This window comes from Leptopilina heterotoma, unplaced genomic scaffold, assembly GCF_015476425.1.
Source record: "Leptopilina heterotoma isolate Lh14 unplaced genomic scaffold, ASM1547642v1 Lhet_218, whole genome shotgun sequence".
In the NCBI taxonomy this organism is placed as follows: Eukaryota; Metazoa; Arthropoda; class Insecta; order Hymenoptera; family Figitidae; genus Leptopilina; species Leptopilina heterotoma.
The window spans coordinates 132,062-152,915 of record NW_025110935.1 but is presented as its reverse complement, the minus strand read 5'-3'; the positions used below and the strand labels follow the sequence as shown (position 1 = coordinate 152,915).

General features: G+C 24.7%; 1 protein-coding gene across 2 annotated transcripts in view; it reads right to left on the bottom strand.

The window, feature by feature from the left end:
• The window catches only part of LOC122501885 (basement membrane-specific heparan sulfate proteoglycan core protein-like), a 428,837-nt gene extending 415,468 nt beyond the window's left edge, over positions 1-13,369 (bottom strand). Inside the window, exon 1 of one of the 2 annotated variants that reach the window (XM_043611648.1) lies at positions 11,927-13,369. The gene's annotated coding sequence lies outside the window, so the exon portion shown is untranslated. The remainder of the gene's footprint in view (positions 1-11,926) is intronic. The other variant, XM_043611649.1, reaches the window with a different exon arrangement.
• Between the last annotated feature and the right edge of the window lie 7,485 nt (positions 13,370-20,854).

Sequence of the window (20,854 nt, the reverse complement as noted above, 5' to 3'; positions counted from 1 at the left end):
ATTTTATAAAATAATTGAATATTCGTGTCGAATTTTACCAAAATGTTTGTTTAATTATTGAATTATTTTGCGAAATTTTATTAAAATAGTAGAATATTCAAAATCAATGAATTAAGAAACATTTTTGAAAATAATTGAATTCTTGTGATGAGTACTATTATTTATAAAAATAATTGAATTTTGTTGAAGAATTTTACTATCCACTTATAAAAATAATTGAAATATTTACAGGAATTTTATTAAAATTTATAAAAAGAATTGAATTTCTGAGAGAAAATTTTTATTATTTATAAAAATATTTGAAATTTTGACAAGAATTTTATTAAAATATTTTTGACAATAATTGAATTTCTGAGAAAAGTTTTATTATTTTCAAAAATAAATGAATTTTTCATAAGAATACCTATTATTAATATTTTTGAAAATAATTAATTTTCCGAGAATCAATTCTCATTTGAAAATTCTAGTAAAATTCAATTATTTAAATACGAAAATTAATAATTTATTAAATAATTAAATATTTCTTGTAATTGAAATCTTATAAAAAGTTTTATTAACATTTTTTAAAACTTTTAATAAAAATGGTATTTTTCGAAGAAATTATTTAAAATTGTTTTAAAAAATGATTGAAATCCAGCGATGAGTTTTATTATTTATAAAAATAATTGAATTCTTGGAAAGAATTTAATTAAATTTTTTTTAAATAATTGAATTCCTGAGAAGAATTTTGATATTTATAAAAATAATTGAATTCTTGCTAAGAATTTTACTAAAATTTTTAAAAAGAATTGAATTTCTCAGAAGAATTTTATTATTTATGAAAATATTTGAAATTTTGACAAGAATTTTATTAAAATAATTTTGTCAATATTTGGATTTCTAAAGAATAGTTTTATTATTTACAAAAATAATTAAATTTTTCAGAAGAATATTATTAATATTTCTTGAGAATAATTAATTTTCTGAGAAGTATTTATTATTTGTAAAGATAATTGAAATTTTGACAAGAATTTATAACCATTTTTGAAAATAATTAAATTTTTTCAAAGAATTTCATTGTTTATAAAAATAATTTAATTTTTTTTTTAATCTAAAACTTTAACTGAAATTTATTTAAAGTCAATATTTATTAGGAAATTCTACGAGAATTCAATAATTTAAATACAAAAATAAATAATTTTTTGAATAATTGAATGTTTCTCAAAAATTGAATACTCATAAGGAACTTTATCAACAAATTTTAAAATAATTTAATTCTTTCGACCAATTTTAATAAAGTTTTCAAGAATAATTACATTTTTTGAGTAGTTCCTGTAAAATTGTATAAAAAATAATTGTAATTTTGCAATGAGTTTTATTATTTATAAAAATAATTGAATTTTTCAATGAATTTTTTTAAAATTTATGAAAATAATTGGATTTTTTCTAAGAATTTTGCTATTAATTTATAAGGATAATTGTAATGTTGACAATTTCTTTTAGATTTTTTGAAAATAATTGAATTTCTGCGAAGAATTTTATTAATTTTGAAAATAATCGAATTCTTGTGATGAATATTGTTATTTACGAAAATAATTGAATTTTGCAAAGAATTTTATTAAAATTCCTAAATTCTCTGAATTTCCTGATTTCCCTGACATGTGGCATCACTGTTATTAAAATTAGCATACTTTACTGTCAAATTGATTCTGAATATAACATCGCACAGCCTACACGATTTGATATATAAATCCAGTTCCCATCTTTATTGAAAATAGTATATAAATGAACTACGATTTGTATGACTTTCACAAAAAAAAAAGTGAAAAGGGTCTTAAAATGGTGTGAAACAGTTTATGAATAGCCTCTAATCTATAATCTCCCTCTCAAAAAAAGAAGAAGAAGAAGAAGAAATCCTAAAGTCATTCCTGTGTATCTTATTTTTCAATAAGGGCTAAAATATAATTCAATTTTATTCCCTAGAATTATTCATTTGAGACAGGAATTTCCCTGGGATAAGGAGGAGAATGAAGAATTCATATAAATATATCTTGGTAAATATCGCATGTCAAGTCGGGCTCTCAAACGTTTCTACGATTGAATAAATAAAGTATTGTGTGAGAGAGAGTTGCCTCGCACTATAAAGATACGAGAAATAAAGTGGGGTAACACCAAACCTAGCGTATAACATTTATATATTATATATGTATGCTATCTAAAATTCAGGGGTTCGAAATACACATTTTTTCGCTAAACCACAATATTCCCCCATCATCGTCTCTATTTCTCTTTCTCTCTCTCTCTCTCTCTCTCTAAATATAATATCAGTGAGATAAAGAGGACCGATTATTTTATAGTCCTTATTAGATTTTAGATGTGATATAAAGCTGATCTGAAAACCACCAACCGAAGAGAGTGTCTCCATTTAGAGGAAATATGTGCGACGTGAGCGACATAAAAGACGATGCGACATACAGTATAGAGAAGCCATAATAATATAGAAAAAAACTTGAGGGATCAGTGCCAGAGGAAAGAAAGAGAAATTTAGGTTATTGGTGATGGATGGAGAAGAAGGAAAATTTATGAATCCAACGTTCAGCTATATTAAACGGGAGGAAAAGATTTTCCTAAGAACTTCACACTTCTCATTTTAGGAACTCTCATCGAATTTCATTTTTTTTTTTTTTTTTTTTTCTTCGCTCGATAATAATGAGAAAACAATTTTTCCGACTTCTTTCCCCAAAATATATGAAAATCGCCTTTTTTCTATTCGAATTTATCGTTCATTTCTTTTGCATTCTTATTCAGACCCTAGAGAATATTTCAATTCACTCAAAAATTAATTAAATACTTAAATATCAGTAATAAATATATTTTTCAATATCTTTAATAGTAAAATTATTCGGAACATCGGACCGTTTCTTAAAATAAATACTTAATTATTACTATTTTTCTGTAAGAATTAAAATTCTTCAAAACATTCCAATTCAAAAAATTTTTAGAATATATTATTATAAAACAAGAAGAAATCGACCACTCCGAGTCTACGACTCGGAATACTCGATTTCTTCATGTTTTATAATAAATAATAATGACCGATCGATAGAATCATTATTTTGTAAATTTGTAAATTTTACGGAATTAGAATTTCCTTTATTTTGTTCTAGGAAAACCATGAGAACAATTTTTAAAGTACAATAAAATACATAATATATATTATTCATATAATAAGCATTCATAATTTAATCTTAATCAAAAGTTGCATAACAATGATGAAGATAGAAATATTAACTCTTAAAGAGTCTGCAAAAAAGATAAACAACATACAAACGAAAAAGACTTTGCTGTTATAAAAGTCCAAAGATATTAAAATTAAAGTTTTAAACACACGCAGTGCTTTAACATAGAATAACATTTATGTAGTCAAAATAATAATACAAAACAACAATACATACAATCAAAAGTGAAGCTATATAAGTAGAAAAACATATTTTAATTTTGTGAAACTATCAAATGTTTAAAAAGTTTGGACTTAAAAATACCAACACTTTCTGCATTGGTTATTGAACATGGAAGAGAGTTCCACAAAGTTACAGCCGTAACAACAAAAGAATTCTTATACTTTTCTGTTCGACATAAAGGTGCCCTTAGCTGATTAGGACACCTTACTTCCCTCAAAGTAATTTGACTTCTAAAAACAAATTTTTCATATAAATAAAGAGGTCTCTTCGTATTTAAAATAACATATGTTAAACATCCAATAAACAATAGACGTCTATTTTTTACAGTTAACCATCCCAGTCTTTCACGATAAGGAGAAATATGTTCATTCCGTTTTAAATTATAAATAAATCTTATACATGAATTGAGAAGTACCTCCAGCCTACTATTATGTTCATCTGTCAGATCGTTATAGACTGCACAACAATAGTCAAAATGAGGTAATATTAGAGAAGAAACAAGTTGGGCTTTCAATTTAGTAGAAAGTGCTTTTCTATTTGATTTAAATTGTTGCAATGTTGCATAAACATTTCTACATATGTGGCCCACCTGTTTTTCCCAAGAAAGAGTTGGATTAAAAATAACACCCAAATTTTTAACCAATTGTACATAAGGTATAACTATATTATTAATTCTAACGGGAGGACACTCATTTAAATTCAAGTTACTTATGTTCCAGGATGAACCAATAATCATTGAATAAGTTTTATCAAGATTAATTTTAAGTTTATTTAACTCTGCCCACTCGTAAAGAGCTTTAACATCCTCATTAATTAGTGCTCAATTTTTATTCAATTCATCAAGGCTACTCTTCACGTAAATTTGCAAATCATCAACATAGTACATATGCTTACTATGCTGAAGAACACTTTTCAAATCATTCGTAAAAAGGGGACGCATGCTTATTCCCCAAATGTCATTTTTCCGAAATGTCATTTTACCGAACTGCACTTTTGCGAATAGTCATTTTTGCGAAAAGCCATTTTTGCGAAATGTCATTTTTACGAATAGTCATTTTTGCGAAAAGCCATTTTTGCGAATATTAATTTTTGCGAAAAGTCATTTTTACGAATTTTCATTTTTGCTAATTGTCATTTTTGCGAATCGCCATTTTTACGAATTGTCACTTTTCCGAAAATTCATTTTTGCGAATTGTCATTTTTGCGAAAATTCATTTTTGCGAATTGTCATTTTTGCGAAAAATACAATAGTGAATCTATATATACCTACAAGTTTACTTTTATATTTTTCGCAAAAATGACAATTCGCAAAAACGACAATTCGTAAAAATTACTTTTCGCAAAAATGGCTATTCGCAAAAATGACATTTCGTAAAAATGTCAATTTGCAGAAGTGACAATTCGTAAAAATGGCGATTCGCAAAAATGACAATTCGCAAAAATGAAAATTCGTAAAAATGACTTTTCGCAAAAATTAATATTCGCAAAAATGGCTTTTCGCAAAAATGACTATTCGCAAAAGTGCAGTTCGGTAAAATGACATTTCGGAAAAATGACATTTGGGGAATAAGCATGCGTCCCCGTAAAAAGTATAAATAGTAAAGGACCCAATACGGAACCCTGTGGAACGCCTGTTCCAATTCGACCCCACTCAGATCCTTCACCATTCTGTCCATAAACAGACTGCCTTCTATAAGATAAATAGGATGTAAACCATTTCAAAACAGAGGCTGACAAACCAAAAGATTTATATTATATAGATTTTATATTATAAGAATTCAGATTTTCAAAGATTTCAATTTGAAACCATTAAAAAATTTAATTATTTCTAAAAATCCACGCTATAATACTATTATTACTATTACTAATAATACTATTATCTAAAATTTAAACTGAAATTCAATTTTAAATAAATTTTTATTAGAAAATTCTACGAGAATTCAATTATACATAATTGTATCAACAAATTTTCTAATAATTGAATTCTATCGACGAATTTTAATAAAATTTTTAAGAATAATTATATTTGCAAGGAATTTGATAAAAATAATGTTAAAAATAATTGAAATTCTATAAGTTTTATTACTTATGAAAATAATTGAGTCCTAAAAAGAATTTTAATATTTCTGGAAACATTTGAATTATTGCGAAGAATTTTATAAAAGAAAAGTTCAAATAATTGAACTCTTTCGAATTTTATTAAAATTTTTAAGAATAAATATATTTTTCGAGAAATTTGATTAAAATTGTATTAAAAATAATTGAAATTCTGGGATGAGTTTTATTATTATTCATGAAAATAATTGAATACCTGAAAAGAAATTTATTATTTATAAAAATAATTGAATTCTTGCTAAGAATTTTACTAAAATTTTTAAAAAGAATTGAATTTTAGACAAGATTTTTTTCAAAAAAATGTACGCAAATTCTATTTTAAAAGAATTGAATACCTGTGAAATTTTTATTTTTTTTTAAAAATAATTGAATGTTTGTGCAGAATATTATCAAAATTTGTGTTTAATAACTAAAGTCTTTTGAAAAATTATATTAAAATAGAATTTTAAAAATCATTGAATTAAGGAAAATTTTTGAAAATAAATTATTTTTGCTATTCATTTATATAAAGATAATTGAATTGTTGACAATTTTTTTAGATTTTTTTATAATAATAATTGAATGTCTGTAAAGAATTTTATTAATTTTGAAAATAATTGAATTTTTATGAAGAATATTGTTATTTATAAAAATAATTGAATTTTACATTGAATTTTATTAAAATTTATGAAAATAATTTAATTTTGCAATGAATTTTATTAAAATTTATGAAATTAATTGAATTTTTTCTAAGAATTTCGCTATTAATTTACAAAGATAATTGAAATGTTAACAATTTATTTTAGATTTTTTGAAAATAATTGAATTTCTGCGAAGAATTTTATTAATTTTGAAAATAATTGAATTCTTTCAAAAAACTTAATTGAAATTGCATTCAGAATAATTGAATTCTTATAATTTTAAAAATAATTGAATTCTTTCGAGAAATTTAATTGAAATTGCATTGAGGATAATTGAATTCTCATATAATTTTAAAAATAATTGAATTCTTTCGAGAAATTATTTTAAAATTGCAATAAAAATAATTTCATTTTTCGAGAAATTTAATTGAAATTGCATTGAGAATAATTGTCTTCATCAAGAAATGTTATACAAGTTTTTAAAAATAATTGAATTCTTTCGAGAAATTTAATTGAAATTGTATTCAGAATAATTAAATTCTTATAATATTAAAAACAATTCAATTTTTGGAGAAATTTAATTGAAATTGCATTGACAATAATTGAATTCTTATAATTTTAAATATAATTGAATTCTTTTAAGAAATTTGCTTGAAATTGCATTGAGAATAATTCATTTCTTTCCAGAAACTTAATTGAAATCGCATTGAGAATAATTGAATTCTTTTAAAAAATTTTGTAAAAATTTTTAAAAACAATTGAATTTTGTCGAAAAATTTTATTAAAATGATATAAAAAATAATTGAATTCCTGCGAAGAATTTTTTTTTACATGATTCAATAATTAACTAAAAATTTTATTTTCCATATTTTTAATTCTTAAATAAGAACCCAGATTTGGTCCAAATTGAGAAAATTTCCACACGGGTTCTTATTCACAGAAAAAAGTAAATTTACAAAATATATTATTTTACATCGATTTTCATTCAGTTCGTAATTCTTTTCTTCTTCTTTTTTTTTATTGTAATTTAATTAAACGAAAATGATACTCGAAATTCAATACGCCTAGGAAATGCAGTAGAAGCAATTTTGAATATTGATTTTTCGCACTATAAATTTCCGCAATTTTTCCGAATCATGAGTCTGTAAAGCGTGTAAATTTCAATTTAATTCTCTGTTTTCAACGGCGATGGAAATTCGTTTTCTCCCTCTAATCCAATACGTAGATAAATAAAAAAAAGAACAAAAAATATACAAATGAAAAAATAATAATAACAATAAAGAAATTATTATTTTCTAAAAATTCGACGAATCGAAAATTTTCGTATATTAACATTATGTGTTTGATAGTTGAATACATTTTATGCTTGATATTAATTAACAATTGGATAAAAATATATAATTATATTTTAAAATTAGATTTTCCCCTCACAGAAGAAAATATATTTAGAAATAATATTTCTTTCTGAAAGATAAAATTAAAAGAATACAAATAATGATGTTTCATAAACAAAGGCATTTGAGAATATTATATAACAACCGAGAAAGCAATTTTTCCTTATTTACCATTACAAGTACAAAAAAGATGAAATTGGTTCGGAAACGGACAATTTAATTTTGCATTTTACTCTATTATTTCTTTTTTCTAGTCATAAGAGACTGTCTTTTTCATGAAAGAAATAAGAAATGAAAACATTACATTCAATATTATTCATTGTCCTGTTCTCACAAGTATCTTATTTTTTGAAGTTCTTCTTTTGAAAAAAATTTTTTTTTTAAATAAATCGAAATTTTCGAAAAAAGAAAATTCGAAACGAGAATCACTCCGGAAGAGTATTTTTAGTTTTGTAAATGTCTGAACCTTAAAAATTTTCAAGAATAATATTTTTTATTTATAATGTTTGTTATACGTTAATACACCAAAAAAAAAATGTTATTTGATTCAAATAAATTGTCTATTATCAAATAAATATTTATATCGAATAATTTTTATTTGAATCGATTAAATGTTATTTGCACTAAATACTGAAATTATTGGTTCAAATAAAATTTATTTGATACAACACAATTTATTTGATTCAAATATATTTGATTAAAATTTATTTGATTTAAGTATATTTGATTAAAATTTATTTGATTCAAGTATATTTGATTCAAATGTATTTCATTCAAACTTATTTGATTCAAATTTATTTGATTCAAATTTATTTACTTTAAATAAAAATTATTTAATTTAAGCAAATATTTATTTGATACCAGAAAAGTAATCAGTTGAGTCAAACAAGTTTTTTTCAGTCCAAAAAGAAAATTAGAAAAATGAAAAAAAATCCTCTTAGCAAACTTTCTCTATGATATCAACTTTTATGTATTTTTAAAATCAATTGGAATTAAAATTCTAAAATTAGAAAGTTTAATCTTAAAAACAGAATATTAATTAAAAAATTATCTTCAACTTTGATACTGAATCTTGAAAATTAATTCAATGAAATATATAGTGTTTCATTCGAGCGGTATATTATACGAGAGGCAAAAAAAACTATTTTCCTTTTGTTTTGACAACCGAGCTGTCATAATCGCTCGCCTTATTTAAGTGAATATCTCTTGTTAAACCGATCGATGGCTTCGATCAACATAGAAACTCGTTTCAAATATATATACATATACACACACATTGCTCAAACGTTAATTTTGATTTTAATTATGAATTTTGCCTTTGTTTATCAAGTTCATTATTTTAATTCACTTTACATAATTACTCATTTTTGATTTTATAATACTAATTTCAGTTCTTTAATTTTGTTTTTAATATAAAATTCTGTTATTTCTATTTTTTCTATTTTTTGTTGAGAAATATTTTCACTAAGCATTTAATTAGAAAAAAATTATTAGTTAATAAGGTAGTTAAAATGTCGGTTTTATCACTCAGCGGTAATTAATAATGAAGATGATATTGTCGACCACTCTGACACAGGTTAAAAAATAAAAGACTAAAAAATAGTAAAGAGTGAACTTTTATTTTCTAACATGACTCAGATTTAGAATCCTCGACAATATCATTTTCATTATTAATTATTAATTATTTATCAATTAAATTCATTCGTAGGTTATGTCAAAATAACTAATATTTCTCGAAAGCTAATTCAATTATGAAAATTTGACTTTTTTCCTACTATTATTTAAAAATTAACTAATTTTTAGTTAAAAACTAACTAAAAATACTAATTTAGAAAAATCATTTAACTATTTTTGTTAATTGTTATTAAATGCAAAAACTAATTTTTAGTAGATAAATAACTAAAGAAACTAATTCGATTAAGCACGTTGGACGATTTTCTACTAATTATTATTAGAAAATGACTAAGTTTTAGTAGAAAATTGACAGAAAAGAACTAATTCAATTAAAGATTTAACTATTTTCTACTAATTATTAGTAAAAGAAAAAACTAATTTTCAGTAAAAACATAACTCAAAAACTAATCAATTCAAAAACTTTGACTATTTTCTAATTATTATTAAAAACTTACTAATTTTTTTGTAGAAAAATAACCAAAAATACTAATTCAATTAATCAACTTCTTTCTATTAATTATTAGTTCAAGAAATAACTAATTTTTAGTAATAATATAACTAAAAGAATTAAAAGAATTAATAAAATTGGTACTTTCAAAATTATTTTTCTACAAAATATCAGTTTTTTTTTATAAATAACAATTAGTTATTTTTATTAATTGCTCAAGCAGAAAGTTCAACTGAGATTTTTATTAATAATTACTTAATTTTTAATTAATTCAAATTTAATGTGCCTTTTATATTTGACGGAAATTTAAATTTAAAATACATGGATAATTTTATTTAACGATAAGACAGTTATTTTAACTCTCTCTCTCAATATTGTTAATTTGTCACTCCATAAAACGATTTATTATTAAAAGATGACCTATTATTTAAATTAAACAACTCGTTTTCATCTTTTATTTTTGGTTATCGCCTTTTGCGCAAATTGGTTTACTATCTGACTTAGCGATAGTTTTCACTATTTTTTTTTAGCAGAAACTGCTAATTTCTAGTAGAAAACTGATAATTCGTGTAATAATTCGAATTTTTTTATTTCAAATTAGTAAAACGACTAACTACCTAAATTAATAATTTTCTACCAGAAATTAGTGGTTTTCTACCCGAAATTAGTAGTTTCTACTAAAAGTTAGTTGATAAACTAGAAACTAATATTTTGTGTAATAAGTCGGCTTACTAATTTGAAATAGTAAAAGATACGAGTTGCTACACGAATTAGTAGTTTTCTACTAGAAGTTAGTAGTTTCCTACTAACAATTAGTAGGTTTTTACTAAAAATTAGTCTAAACTGTTGCTAATTTAGATAGTAAACGAATTCTCACTACTTCTTTACTATAAAAATGAATTAGTAGTTTTTTACTAATGAAATAGTCAGAATTCGTTTACCAATTGAATTAGTAACAGTTCTGACTAATTTTTAGTAGAAAAACTACTATTTGCTAGTATGGAACTACTAATTCATTAGTAAGTCGTATTTTTACTATTTCAAAGTAGTAAATCGACTTAATACATGATTTAGTAGTTTTCTACTAGAAATTAGTAGTTTTTTTACCAGAAATTAGTACTATTCTACTATTTGCTAGTAGGAAACTACTAATTTATTAGTAAGTCGTATTTTTTAGTATTTCAAATTAGTAAATCGACTTACTACATGATTTAGTAGTTTTCTACTAGAAATTAGTAGTTTTTTACCAGCTATTAGTACTATTCTACTATTTGCTAGTAGGAAACTACTAATTTATTAGAAAGTCGTATTTTTACTATTTCAAATTAATAAATCGACTTACTACATGATTTAGTAGTTTTTTACCAGCAATTAGTAGTTTTGACTAAAAATTAGTAGTTTTTCACTAAAATTTAGTCAGAACTGTTACTAATTCAATAGGTAAGCGAATCCGCACAATTTCATTTGTAGAATACTGTAAATTCATATTTAGAGAGTAATAATCAAAAAACCTACTACTTCAAATTTAGAGAGTACTTATTCAATGTCACAATTAAAATTTCTCACCTCAACAGACAAAACATTAAAAATAAAATATCAATCACTTCCTAAGCAGATCTGATACAATCGCCTTTCCCATTTATCCTCAAAATTTCCCCCAAGTCATTATCCGAGGCATTAAATTTAAATAAAATGCCATAAATTCACCCGCGCCATGAGAAGCTTATAATTACGTTATGAACTAAACACAAATAGATGTATTCCCTTGTTAGAAATATATTTCACTTTATGTTTACCTAATATTCAGACCCTTGAATCGAAGGTCGGACCCGCCCCTTTTACTTTACATGTAAAATTTCTCCAGTATCAAGCAATTAATAAAATACATATAAACTATTCGGAAACTAATTAAAACTTTCATATTATTTTGCACAAAACGGAAATTATTTTTTTTCCACTCTCAAGCAAGCTCTGAAACAAGCTCCATAGTAAAGCGAAATTTACACTTTACAGCAAGGTTCAAAGTGCGCGAGAGGAAAAAAGAAAAAGTGTCTATGAAAAATGGCAGAGAAAAAAAAATTTTTTTTTGGGAAAAATATTCAGACGGTGTAAGAAACATAAATTTCCCGAGAAAAAAATGAGGGGGGGGGGGTGTGTTAATTTTATTCTTACGTAATCAATAATATTCCTGACATTCTTATTGCAATATGTAAAAATGATAAATATAAAAATTACCCTTGCAAAGTGCGTCTTTTTCCAGTTGAGTTAAGGCGTCCTCGCGAGAAAGAAAGAAAGAAAGAAAAAAAGAAAAAGATAGAGGGGTGGGGGGTAAGAGGTGGGAAAATGGAAGACGATAGGAAGAAAAGGATCGTTCCTCAGGGGGGGGGAGAGGTTGAAGGAACTAAAAGGAGCAACTCCTTGAAACACTTGAATTCCTCCGTAGGACTACTTGCGCTCCACCCATAGGACTTTAATTTAACACTACTCCAACTCGCGATTCTAACCGATTGATTGTCGATTGTTCTCACTGCACCTGAGAGAGAGAGAAAACCACTTTTCTAATTGCAATCGATTCGATCTACACTGAAACAAGTACTTCCTCAATTAGAATCATTGTTACACATTTATTCTTTTCAATTAGCCTCGTTATCTCCTGATGGCGAGAAAAAATTCAAACAAAAGGCCTCTCCTCTCTCCCAGTAAGTAAATCCGGGAATTTTGATAATTTATATTCGACTCGTTGTGCAATAACGAGAATTTGATTAATTGATTTTTACATCTGCGCTCTTTCGCTCGACCCATTGGCGGTCGTCACTACTACCTTCACACAGTTTTATTATTTTCAACAATTAATTTACTTTTCTTATTTCGGTCTCACTTTGGTCTCCTGACAAACTTTTTTCAGCACAAATTGTTGTTTTTTTTTTGCAATCACTTCCACATTTTTTTTTATTATTTACAAAATTTCAATAATTTTTTTTTTAGTACACTTAATCCTTTAAAAACACTCGAAGAATATTTTTATTCAAAAAATTGACACTCACTAAACACTATTATCAATCCTCAAGCACCAATCTCGTCCTAGGACACTTTTTCTTCGGCGACATTGATCTCTATCACTTTCGTAAAGTTTCACATGATCCAATAAACACTCTCCTGTTTTGTTTTCCATTTTTGCATGATTTCAAATTCCAGTGTAAAAAAAAAAAACTTGGGTAAAAATCTAGATCGATACTTTTGGCGATCTAAAAGTTTTCAATAGGAGAAATTTTATTATCCTACTGAGCATTGTAGTAACCTTTTTTTCCTAGTAGAAATTTTTGTCAACTGTATAATTTTCGTTCACTTTTTTCTTCACTTTTTTTACTTAAAAAAAATTTTTTTTTTTTACTTTTATTTTCACTTTTATTTAAAATAAAAAAGTTGATTTTCGGAAAAACTGCCAAACACCGATTGTATGCGCGCGCGAAACAACCACGAGTGATGCTGAGCTCGGACTGGAGCCTCTGCTGTGGCGCTAGTGTCGCCAGGGGGGGGAAACCAAGAACAAACCCCTCCACCCTTGCATTTCCACCCCAATCACCACCGCCACACCGCCACCGCTCCTCTCAAACCTCAGCCATCACCCAGCAACGGGTTTTTAAACCACTTCGCTCCTTCATCCCCCTCTTATTCTATGGTTTATATCTTACTGCACGACAAGGTGCGAAATTGATCAACATAAACACTTTCTTTTTTTTTCCCTTTGCCCTCTTATTTATTTCCACTATATCGTTGAGTAAAAATGAATTTTTCATTTTTCCCTTCTTTGTTTAGGAGAAAAAGAAAATCTAACCGCTTCTTCATTATATGTCTTTTAACAAATCTTTGCACGTGAAATGATTGCATGAAAAGTACTTGATGTAGGGAAAATTCATAGAAAATGCATCGAAATTCTGAGAGTATAGTGATTCTGAAGAAATTTCACGAGAAAATTCTATAAAATTTTTGTCACAAAAAGTGTGGTTGAAATTTTATAGTAATTTTTCTTTCAGTAGTTGTAAAGGATTTTTTTAATACGATTAAAGTGGAAGATTTTTGTAATTTTTTTTATTAATAGTAACATAGAATTATTTTAATAATAATATAATTTTTTCTAAAAAGAAATTTTGTTAAAAAAACTTTTTCATATGAGCAACTTTAGTAAGAGTAGTAAAAGATAAGTTTAGTCAGACACATCTTTAAGTTTTTGTAATTTTTTAACGAGCAATGAAAGACAACTTGAATCAAATTTGTCAATAAGTAGCAAAAGTAACAATTTCAGTCAGACAAAACTAATCTTTTACAATTTTTTAATCAAGATAATTTTAAGTAAAAAATACTTTAAATTTAAGAACTTTGTAAATAAGTAGTAGAAGGCCAGTTAAGTCAGACAAAAGTATGACTTTCCGTAATTTTTTAAACAGTATCATTTTTGAATCATACAACATTAATCAGACAACTCTAAATTTTTAAAAATAAGTAGTAAAGGTCAATTTCAGTCAGACGGAATTGTAAAATTTGATAATTTTAATGTACCTAAATCAACAATGAAAGAAACTTTTAGTCAGAAAACTCTTTAAGTTCAGGAAATTTGGGAATAAGTAGCAAAGGACAATTTCAGTCAGACAAAATTGTCAATTTTAATACTTTTTGTGTAAATCAACAATAACAGAAATTTTTAGTGAGAAAACTATTTAAATTCAGGGAATGTGGGAACTAGTAGTAAAGGTCAATTTCAGTCAGACAAAATTGTAAACTTTAATAATTTTAATGTAAATCAACAATAAAAGAAATTTTTAGTTAGAAAATTCTTCAAATTCAGAAAATTTGTGAATAAGTAGCTAAACACAATTTCAGTCAGACAAAACAATGAGTTTTAGGATTTAAATTAGTAGTGGCAAATGATATTAGTCAGACAACTCTAAATGTTTGAAAATTTGTAAAAATGAGTAGTAAAAGTTAATTTTAGTCAGACAAAGCTTTAAATTTTTTAAATATTTTCTCAATCAGCAAAGAAAGACAGTTTAAAATTAGTTTAGAATTAGTAGTGACAAATAATTTTAGTCAAACAACTCTAAACGACTAAAAATTTGTAAAATTAAGTAGTAAAAGTCAATTATCCCTCGGAGAACACATGAGGTCATTTTGGCCCCACGATTTTTTGCGAAAATCTTTTTTCTATTGTTTAATATTTTTTATAAGGATTTTAAAGTCCACAGACTCATTTTACAGAGTTTAAACTATATTTTTAAAAAATCTTTAGGCTAATCAGATGAACAGTTCAAAATTGTTTGAGCATTGAAAAATGATCTAAAAAAGAGGTGTGTTCTCCGAAGGTTAAAGTCAGACAGAGCTTTAAATTTTTCTCAATCAGCAGAGAAATCCAATTTTAAAAAAGATATACTTTAAATTCGAAAAATTTGTGAATAAGTAGTAAAAGACAATTTCTTTCAAATAAAAATGTAAAATTTAATAATTTCTTTTTTATAAATCAACAATGAAAGAAATTTTTAGACAGAAAACTCTTTAAATTCAGAAAATTTAGGGAGTACTTACTCCCTAAATTTTAAGTAAAGGTCAATTTCAGTCAGACTAATTTTGTGAATTTTAATAATTTTAGTGTAAATCAACAATAAAATAAACTTTTAGTCAAAAAAATCTTTAAATTCAGGAAATTTGTGAATAAGTAGTAAAGGTCAATTTCAATCAGACGAAATTGTAAATCTTTAGTAAGAAGTCTCTTTAATTTTAAGAAATTTGGATATAAGTACTAAAGGTCAATTTTAGTCAGACGAAATTGTGAATTTTAATAATTTTTATAAAAATGAACAGTAAACGACACTTTGAATTAGAAAATTATTTAAATTTAGAAATTATTGAAATAAGTAGTAAAAATCCATTTTAGTCAGACAAAGCTTGAAATTGCTATAAATTTTTGTGAATCATTAGAAAAAGACAATTTTGAAAAAGAATAGTGTTTAAATTGGAAAAATTTTTGAATAAGTAGTAAAACACAATTTTAGCCAGACATAACTATAAGTTTTTGGGTTATTGAATTGACAAATAAAAACAACTTTGAATGTCTGAAAGTTTGTAAAAATAAGTAGTAAATGTCCATTTCAGTCAGACAAAGTTGTAAGTTTTAATAATTTTGAAATCATAAGTGAAATAAACTTTTAGTCAGACAATTTCTTAAATTCAGGAAATTTGAGAATTAGTAGTAAATGTCAATTTTAGTCAGACAAAGTTTTAAATTTTTATACATTTTTCTCAATCAGAAGAGAAAGACAATTAAAAAAAATATATCAATTTCAAGAAATTTGTGAATAAGTAGTAAAAGACCAGTTTAGTCAGACAAAACTATAAGTTTCTCTAATTTTTTCATCAGTAGTGTCAGACAATTCTAAATGTTTGGAGATTTATAAATAAATTAATTTCTGTCAGGCAAGGTTGTGAATTTGATTAATTTTTATATAAATCAACAATAAAAGACACTTTTATTCAGAAAATTTATTAAATTCAGATAATTTGGGAATAAGTACTAAATGTCAATTTCAGTCAGACAGAACTGTAGATTGTGATAATTTTCAAATTAGCACTAGAACATAATTAAAAATCTCAGTCAAAGAATCAATTTCAACATTTTTCAGCTAAAAATCAATTAGGAATAAAACAATAAGTCAATTTTTACTAATTTTCAAAGTAAACTTCATAGTAACAATTAGCAATTCGTGAACTATTTTTCTAGCCATCTATCGGTAGTTATAAAATTATAATGGAGCGAAATAAAATTATTTGGTTCTATTTTTCTCCAACTAACATTGAAAAAAATTTTACTAGAAAAATTTAAATATGATTACGAATGAAAGCTCAATGGACGATTCATAGAAAAATGAACTCGCTTTTTTGAATTACTCCTTTAAAATTGCATTTAAAATAAAAAAGCTCTTTTTCAAAAACAAAGGGACAATTTTTTAAAAAGCTTACTTATAGTTAAATTATCCACTCAACTAAAGTCGAGATTCTTTCAACATACGTAATAAACAAAAGAACTCTAATCTTTATTTAATATTCCCTAATTGATGCATAAAGAAAATTTTTCTCTTGCAAAAAAAGTTTTTCAAACAGAATATATTGAAGAAAAAATTGGAATTACTTAAAAAACGATTTCAAGATATAACTTGAATTTACAAAGTTCTTAACTTCGACTAGCTTCAAAATCTGCAGAATTTCTCTCTTGAGGTTTGAATCAACAAACTCGCAAGTGACAGTTGACAACTGAAACCACAGACAATCTCATTTGCGTCTATCTTTCAGTAAACCTTGCCTGTCAAAAGTTTTACCGAGAATACACAATTTAAAAATACTTTTGTCATTCCCTCCTTTATATACTTAAATATGTTACTCTTTATATATTTTAGAACTTCAACGAGAAAAACGCAATTCACTCTCTTAAGGAAAGGCTCAAAGATTTCTATTGATTTTTCACAGGAAAATTTTACCAAATCCGTTATGTGTAATTTTTTTATTATAAATGTTAAACTATAGTTTATCAAATAAAGTGTTTTTTCAGTAAACGAATTTTAAATTTAATCCTAGGATAAAATTTAAAATTCGTTTACTGAAAAAACACTTTATTTGTTTTAAATAAACGAGTACTTGTCTATTATCAAATAAATATTTATTTCTTTATTTATTAATTTATTTGTTCCAAAATTATTTTTAAAAATAACAGCCAAATATTTGTAAGAGGTGAAAAAAGTATCAAAAGATATCAACAGTCACATGAGTCCGAGGCCTGTAATTCGATTTAAAAAAATATTTATTGGATAATATGTGTATTATCCAAATAAATATTTTCTAACCGTTTATTGAAATCATATAATTTTTTCTCATTGTACATACAGTAAAAACTGATAATTCAAAATTTTTATTACACTACACTCTTTAAGTATATAATTTAACAACATGAAATAAATTAGAAATAAATAATTTTAATTGCATACAACAATAATTAATTTTCGGTACAGAATTGATTATTGATTTAATCAACACCTATCAAAGCGTGCGTGACACATAAAGTACGTGTTTGTATTAACAAATTCAATAGCTCAAACAGCCCGTGTTAAATTTGTACTAGTTGGAATATGAAATTTGCTTTAAGCTCTTTACACAAATTTTAAAAAGGAAATTATAAACTATAATAAAAAATTATTTTTCCATATACAATTATCTTTGACACAAAATAATATTTGATTGAAAAAAAAATATTATTAAAAAAGTAATTTAAACAATGATTATTACGAAAACAATTTTCCTCATCAGTTAACGTTTTTAAGCAATATGTCAAATCGATTTGAGTGGAAAAAGCCGAAAGCAGAATGAAGCAGCTCTCGGTGAAGTCGATTTACAGTTTTTTTCGACGCGAAAAATTGGCACGATCATGGAGATGCTTCGAGCTTCGTTCCGCGAAACTAAGTTAATTAAAACACGATATCAAATATTGGAATTGCGCTATATCCATGAATCAGTTTTTCGGGTTACTCTTATCATTTTATATAAATTTTTTAAAATACGATAGATAAAAGTAATTAATTTTCAAATAAATCTCCATCCATATATATACTTTACTAATTATATTGAAATTTTACAAATATTCGAAATTAAAATAAATGAGTGGACACTTGAAAATTAAGAGAATTAATTAATACAAACTCTCTCTATGTGTTATATTTTTTCATCACGAACACTTTTTTTTATATTTACTCCTTCAAAATATTGTTGAATATAAAAATTAATATTTTTCTGACTTTTCTATTTTACTTTCCACGCAAATAGAACTGCGGAAATGTTTTTCATTTAATTAAAAATATGTTTATTTACTTACTCATTTCTCTTCTTTTAAAGAAAAAAAATTTTGTACGAAAGAATTTTTAAAAAAGTCAAATATTCTTTATTAATTGAAGTTATTGTATTGCATGGCATGTATATATATTTTACTACATGGTTTCAAGATTTCAAAATTCTATGACTTTTACAGGTTTTCCAGGCCACTATTTTTAACAATCCATAACATCTTTTCAATAAATTTTTATCGCATGACTAAAAAAAAAATTTTTTTTTGACAATTCCATGTTTTTCCTGACTAAAAAATATTCCATGACTTTTCCAGGTTTTTCCTGACTGAAAAAAAAATTCCTTAACTATTTAAGATTTTTCCTAAATAAAAAAAAATTCCATGACAATTTCAATTTTTCCAGAACTATCTTTTATAATTTTTTAATCAAAAGTGAAAGACAGTTTTAAGTAAAAAAAAAGCTTTAAAGTCAAGAACTTTGTAAATAAATAGTATTAGAACAACAGTGAAAGACACTTTTAGTCAAAAAATTATTTAAATTCAGGAAATTTGGGAATAAGTAGTAAAAGTCTATTTTCGTCAGACAAAGAATTTAATTTCTATAAATTTTACTCAATCACTCTCTAAATGTCTGAAAGTTTATAAAAATAAGTGGTAAAAGTCAATCTCACTCAGACGAAACAATGCGTTGTAGGATTTGAATTAGTGGTGACAAATGATTTTAGTCAAACAACTCTAAATGTTTGAAAATTTGTAAAAATAAGTAGTAAAAATCAATTTCTGTCAGACAAAGTTGTGAATTTTAATAATTTTGAAATCAACAGTGAAAGAGACTTGTAGTCAGAAAATAACTTAAATTCAGAAAATTTGGGAATAAGTAGTAAGAGACAATTTCAGTCAGACAAAGCTTGAAATTTTTATAAATTTTCTGTTATTCGTAAGAGAAAGACAGTTTTAAAAAAAGAAAAGTCTTTAAATTAAAAAAATTGTAAATAAGTAGTAAAAGACCATTTTAGTCAGACAAAACTATGAATTTTCGTAGTATTTGAATTAGTAGTGACAATTAATTTTAGTTAGTCAACTCTAAATCTCTAGAAATTTAGAAAAATAAGCAGTAAAAGTCAATTTCAGTCAGACGAAGTTGTATATTGTAATAATTTTGTAATCAACAGTAAAAGAAAGTTTCAGTAAGAAAATTCTTTAAATTCAGGAAATAAGTAGTAAAGGTCAATTTCAGTTAGACAAAATTGTGAATTTTAATAAACCTTTTAATATGAAGAAAACTTTGATCATATGCAAAATGACTAAATAAACAATTTTTGTAAGTTTCAAATTTTTTTCTTAAAAATTGATATTTGTTCTTCCAGAAGATACGAATAACAATAATATTAAAAAATTATCTAATGTCAATTCAATATTTTTTCAGTAGGTCTGCATACCTGTAAACAACCTCCTTAAATAGTAAAGGTCAATTTAATTTATTTTAATTTAATTTAAATAATTTTAGTTAGACATTTCTAAATCTCTTAAAAATTTGTAAAAAAAAAGCAGTAAAAGTCAATTTCAGTCAGACGAAGTTGTAAATATTAATAATTTTGTAATCAACAGTGAAAGAAACTTTCAGTCAGAGAATTCTTCAAATTCAGGAAATTTGGGAATCAGTAGAAAAGGACAATTTCAGTCAGACAAAATTAAAAATTTTAATCATTTTAGTTTTTAATTTAAAGAAACTGTTGGTAAGAAAACTCTTTATATTCTGGAAATTTGGGTACAAGTAGTAAAGGTCAATTTCAGTCAAACGATATTGGGAATTTTAATATTTTTTATTGAAAATTAACAGTGAACGTCACTTTTAGTTAGAAAATTATTTTAATTCAGGATATTTGAGAATAAGTAGTAAGAGTCATTTGCAGTCAGACAATGCTTGACATTTTTATAAATTTTTTCTCAATCAGCAGAGAAAGACAGTTTTTTTAAAAAAAGTCTTTAAATTAAAAAAAATTGTAATTAAGTAGTAAAAGAACATTTTAGTCAGACAAAACTATCAATTTTCGTTGTATTTGAATTAGTAGTGACAAATAATTTTAGTCAGACTAAAAAATGTCTAAAAATTCGTAATAATAAGTAGTAAAAGTCAATTTTAGTCATACAAAGTTTTGAATTTTTAATGATTTTGAAATCAAAAGTGAAAGAAACTTTTATTAAGAAAAATTAGTGAAAAACAATCTTAGTCAGACAGCTTTAAAATTTAGAAATTTATAAATAGATAGTACACATTAATTTCA